We start from the raw sequence: 4931 nt of genomic DNA, 5'->3' as shown, positions 1-4931 counted from the left end.
GTGATGTATTATACAAGTTAATGAAAAAAAAGCTGGCGCCTCCTCCCCAGCCATGACATCAGAGCGGGGCTGTGGGACTGTACAGCGGTGCTTGCTGATCCGCTCCTCGAGGACCCACAGCCGGTCCATGCTTTTGCTCCCTCCCAGCCCCCTACCAGACAGCCCACATTTTTGCTCCCTACCAGGAGCTGGGAAAGAGAAAAAACGTGGACTGTTGTGGGTCGCAGCGGATCGGGTTGGGAGCAGCATGGGAGCTCATTGATACGCACAATCAGTCGCACTCACCGCCGTTGAAGGTGTGTGTAGTTCATTCTCAGCCTTAAAATATTTTTGCATTTGCATGTATACATCTCCGCTCTTTTACTTATTTTTCTTTGTTACTTTCTCTTTTCTCCTCCCACGCTCATTCTGTCTTGATTTCCTAAAACGTATTTTGTGTTTTTTTTCTATTTAAGACCCGCATTTTTTCCACATTATAAATTGTTTTGTTCATGTACTTTAGATTTTGTAGTTGTACAGCGCTACGTGGCTTTGTCTGTGAAAAGTGCCTTATAAATAAACTTTTACATAGTTCACATTACTTCCTAAAAAAAGTTTCGATTTCTATTATTTTCTATCTTTTTATCTGTATATGGTTGATAAACTAGATGCATCTTACGTGTGGCCAGCAGATACGGTCTTAAGCTCCACAATACTTCAACGAAATCTTCGCATACAGAACGAAAGTGCCCTCTGATAAATAGCCTATTTACATAAATAATCCGTTATATGGGGATGATTTGCATTAGTTGTTTCCATATAATAATGAAAAAACGTTTAACATGAATAAGGATAATTGTTTATTCTGCATAGCCTACTTTTTGTCCCCCGATTTGACGTGCGATTGTCGTATTTGTTCTGCCTGTCATTTTCCATTCTGCAAACTCGGGTGCGGAGCTGCTGTACGCCGTTTACCCGAAACTTTCCGCTAATTAAACGGGCAATCGCTCGGGGGAAATTGTTTGCATGCGTGCTGCAATCGCTCGCCCTTTGTATTTCTGCAGACTAATGCCTTCTTGGGTTTTGAAAGAGGCCTGAATACAGCGCTTTGACTCATTGAAGCCTCGGCTTCCGGTGCTGGGTGGCTTTGGGCAGCGAATGACTGCAGAGGTTCGTGCCTGACAGACCATCCGACTTCTAAAGATAGAAATGCGCCTCACGAAGCGTCGCCTTAGGGCTCAATCGCGATTTCCGCATCCGTTTATTACAGAAGCTGAGGTCCTCTTCTAACAGTTTTCTACTAATTAGCGCGACGCCGTGACTGTAAGGCGGCGAGCAGGAATGTCCCTTTGGTCTTATTATTTTTTACTGTTATTTGCAGAGCGACGTGTGTTACAGGAAAAGAAAATCTTAGAGGAAATTAAAAACCCATATTGGGTGACTCTTAGTGCACGAAACGCCACACAGATAAATGTTAGATCTTCAGCAGAGGTGTAGCGCAAGGTGTCGTGCTGGGGTTTATAGGTACCGAAAGGTGTTGCAGCAATGTGTTGCAAGCTCCGAGGTGTACAGTGTGATTTGCAGTTTTGATCTGAATGTTTGATTTTCAGAGGCACAATAAGGTCGGAGGTGACAATTGGGCTTCAGCATTGGGCCCGTGCATTAAAGCGCCCATTAACAAAATAATGTAGGCCTGACTTTTCTTAGTAATGCAATAGCCTAGTGTGAAAATAACGCAAATGCAGTTTAAAGTTATTATTATATAAATTTGGCTTTGCGGTATGTTAGATCTCATGACGCCGCTGAGCAGCACACTTAAAATAGGGCTTCCGAACGCTAAGCTCCGCCGTCTCGTTGCTCGTTTCGCGCAGGCGCCGGTATCCCGAGCTCTCCGAAAACCGCACTGTTCAGTTCCCGGAATCACAGCTTCAGACGGTCCAAGCCAAGCACGCAAACATATGACAAGCAATTAACATACTTACAAAGTGTTGCCCGGAAAATAACCATACTGTTCGATCTGGTAAATTAACAGAGTGCATTTGGAGATGTGATGTGGAGCCATTATAACAGTATTTATATAACTGTTTTTTTTACAATTCAGGTTAATATATTACATGTTTTCCTGCCATTTGATCCCATAAGTCTTTGTGGCAAACTTTTGCATTCTCGTGGTCCTCTGTGTGATCTTCATTTGAAATTAAAAAGCCCTTTTATTTACTTTAGAGGAAGTCTTCCACAATAAACTATTTTAGGCTGCCACAAACAATCCAGGGCGATGTGTTTATTTTCCTAAGCCACAAGTTGAACTTTTATTTCTGTGGGTTAACATATTTGGCTAGGGTATTCTGATGAGTAGGCGACGGTTATATTAAACCTGTTTATTTGGAAAGCTAAAGGAATATCATTACAGTGTTGGTCTGCATAAGTTGCTGAGACCTAAATTTGTGATCTGAAATTTCAAATAATCATTACCATGGGTCTTATTGGCCTGTGTCAACAGGAATTTAAAATTGACTATAATTTTGAGGAAGAAGAAAGTGCTGTCGTTATGTAATTAATTGGTACAGCTTATTATTGTGCAAACAATAATAATACATTAATATAGTTTCCAGCTGAATAATATGGTGAAGGTTATGGGAGACTTAGTACAGGTCGAAGTTCATGTCGGGCGTATAGCTGGACAAGCTATACCGCCCTTAGTCCCCCATAGTCACCTCTTAATGGGTTTATCGGCATCACGGTTAATAATAATAATAACATAATAACATATAATAATAATAATATTAAATAGGGGGTGGCATGGTGGTTAGCACTGTTGCCTCACACCTCTGAGACCCAGGTTCGAGTCTCTGCCTGGGTCACGTGTATGGAGTTTGCATGTTCTCCCCATGTCGTCATGGGGTTTCCGCCGGGTACTCCGGTTTCCCCCCCACAGTCCAAAAACATGCTGAGGCTAATTGGACTTGCTAAATTGCCCGTAGGTGTGCATGTGTGAGTGAATGGTGTGTGAGTGTGCCCTGCGATGGGCTGGCCCCCCGTCCTGGCTTGTTCCCTGCCTCGTGCCTATTGCTTCCAGGATAGGCTCCGGACCCCCCGCGACCCAGTAGAATAACCGGTTTGGAAAATGGATGGATAATAATACATTTAATGCCGTACATTTTAATGGAATGTTGGCTCCCTCTTGTGGTCAGAGGCGGTAGTTGCGAGAATTTTGCTGCTAAGTAAGGGTACCTTAACGCTTACGTACTGGAACATTTATGCGTCTATATTATTTTCTGATATGAATGTCATAGTATATGTCGAACTGTGTTCAGTTTTAATGTAATGCAACATGAAAAGTACCCCATTACCCATTCCAGATATTAATTTAATTATGGAAATTCAGATTTGTATCGCACTGAACACAGGCAACAGTAAGAAGCGGAGTTGAATATGGTATAGCTGTATGCAGTTGGGGAATCAGAGTGCACACTTGCAAGAAAGTATACGTGTATACGTGCTTTCTACCTGACGGCTTAAAATGATTATGTCATTTATCTGCCCAACTTCAGATTTCAGATTATTCTGATTATGCTCACTGTGGGAGCTGGCGCCTACCCAATACAGCGCCTTGAATGTGATACCGGTTCATTACGAAGCACATAAACACACAAACACTCACACAAAGCCATACACTACGCGTAATGTACAGATGGCACTTATCCTACTTGCGTGTTTTCGGACTTTCGGTGGACAGTCAGTGCTAAATTAAAAGATATCTTCAGTGGTTATTGTTGTTGCCTAAATTTAACATTGCGGGCTGCAGATTTGAATCCTGTTTCCAGCTCTATGTGTAATTTGTGAGTAATCTTTTTTGTGGATGTACTTTCAGTGTCTAAGGTATGCCGTCTTTTGCCGGCGTCCTGAGCTGGGTGTAATGCTTTTTACCATAAAGCCTGAATCGCTCAAACCTAGACTGGATAAGTGGTTATTTCAAATGGCATGCGAGTTATCGAGTGGAAATATTGGCTAAAAAGTGTATTATTCACTAGCTGAGGATGATCACTGAAATAGCATTAGAGAATAACACTTGCCTTTTCACACCGAGACTTAAATCCCATTGTTGGCCGGGGCATAAAAGACATATTGTGTTGATAACACTTTGTGTGTGTTTTCCCTTATATCGTTTTCCATGTACCGCCTGCGTTGCGAAGGGATGCGCTTTTGTGAGTCTGAAATTAATACACTTGTGGAGCGAAGGCAATTGGAGAGGATGCGCCCCCGCTTCGCGACGATCAAAGGGGACTGGAGATGGAAGCGAGGAAGCGACACCGAGCGGCATGCAAATGCGAGGGGGGCACGTGGCGCGTGGGGGGCTATTTGATTTACGCTAAACACGCGCTGCCTTTGTAGCGTTTTGATATCTTTTACGGCGTCACTCTGCTGCTAATTGCATTGCTTCTCTCTCGGGGGAAATATAAGACGTACGCCGGCATTATCCATTTTTACTGCAATTATATTTAACAGATTGCAAATTCATTATCAACCCTGTAATATGAAACTTTTTTGCAGCTTAAGAAATATAATTTCTTAAACAACCAGATGATGCTGATTTAGACTTTTGAGTCAGTCAGACAGTTATATGTTTAAATTGTTTTTAATAACTAGCTATATATCTGATAAATTGAAATACTTAACCAAAATAAATAATGTCTTTCATGACCTGGTAGATATGAAACAACTAGCCCTAATAAATTTGTGTTTATTCTAATTTTGGATTCCCAAATGATAGGAAAATATGAATGATGTGTTTTCCCTTAGTTTTTCTCAAAAAGATGCTGGTTTCACAGTCAGAAATAAGCAAAGCCCCGTAGTTAGAGCACAGACATAATTGTTTGCGAGCCTAATGCTGATTTAAGGCTGTGATGCATGGTCCTGGAAGGCCGTAGAAGATGTATGAAACTGAGCGCACT

The sequence above is a fragment of the Brienomyrus brachyistius genome, chromosome 7, assembly GCF_023856365.1.
Source record: "Brienomyrus brachyistius isolate T26 chromosome 7, BBRACH_0.4, whole genome shotgun sequence".
NCBI classification, from domain to species: domain Eukaryota; kingdom Metazoa; phylum Chordata; class Actinopteri; order Osteoglossiformes; family Mormyridae; genus Brienomyrus; species Brienomyrus brachyistius.
This window is presented reverse-complemented; position numbering follows the sequence as displayed.